Consider the following 818-nt stretch of genomic DNA (forward strand, 5'->3'; position numbering starts at 1 on the left):
AGTCGAGGGGGGGCACACAGGCAGGGAGGAGCCAGCGCGGCTCGCTGGCCATCGGGCACGCAGCTGCTTCTCCTCCTGGCAGGAGGAAGAAGACAATGCTGCCCCTGGTGGGCCGGGCTGGCTTTGGCCAGGTGGGCTGCAGGTGAGGTTACTCTCTCTCTTAATTTAGTTTCTGTTTTCTATTTTTTTCTTTTCTGTTTTGAATTAGTAAAAATACTAATTCATTTTGTAAAATCCTGAAAATAATTGTGGGCACTTTTGAAACTATTTCCAATAGCCCTCAAATGCTTTCAAGATTATTTGGACATTTAAAATATTTTATAGAATTTAAATGTCCAAATTCAAATACTTATGATTTAATTCAAAAATCCAGAATAGCCTCCAAAAATATGAAACCATTTTTGGCAGAGGGTTTAGCCAGGACCAAAGATGGTGGACATTTATGAAGGACATTTTGGGTTCATTGAAAAGTTTTAAGTTTGAACCTAGTTAATTCCTTTAATTCTAGGGTTTAGGCAATCCCCATTTCCAAATTTTAATGGAATTTAATCATGATGCAAGATGATGATGCAAAGACAAGCAAGGGCTGAACTGGGGCTGTGACAGCTCACCCCCACTAAACAAGAATCTCGTCTCGAGATTCAAGACGTGAGGTAAGAGGTCAAAGGGGAACACAAACTAACACAATCTTCATGATCCAATTATGCTTCTCGAAGATGTTGGTTCATTGCTTCAAATTGATCTTGACGTCTTTGCTTTCGAGATCTTCATCCAACATGATGACGACAGAAGGAAACTCTATAGAAAATGATCTTCTC

Source organism: Triticum urartu, chromosome 4 (genome assembly GCF_003073215.2).
Source record: "Triticum urartu cultivar G1812 chromosome 4, Tu2.1, whole genome shotgun sequence".
Lineage (NCBI taxonomy): Eukaryota > Viridiplantae > Streptophyta > Magnoliopsida > Poales > Poaceae > Triticum > Triticum urartu.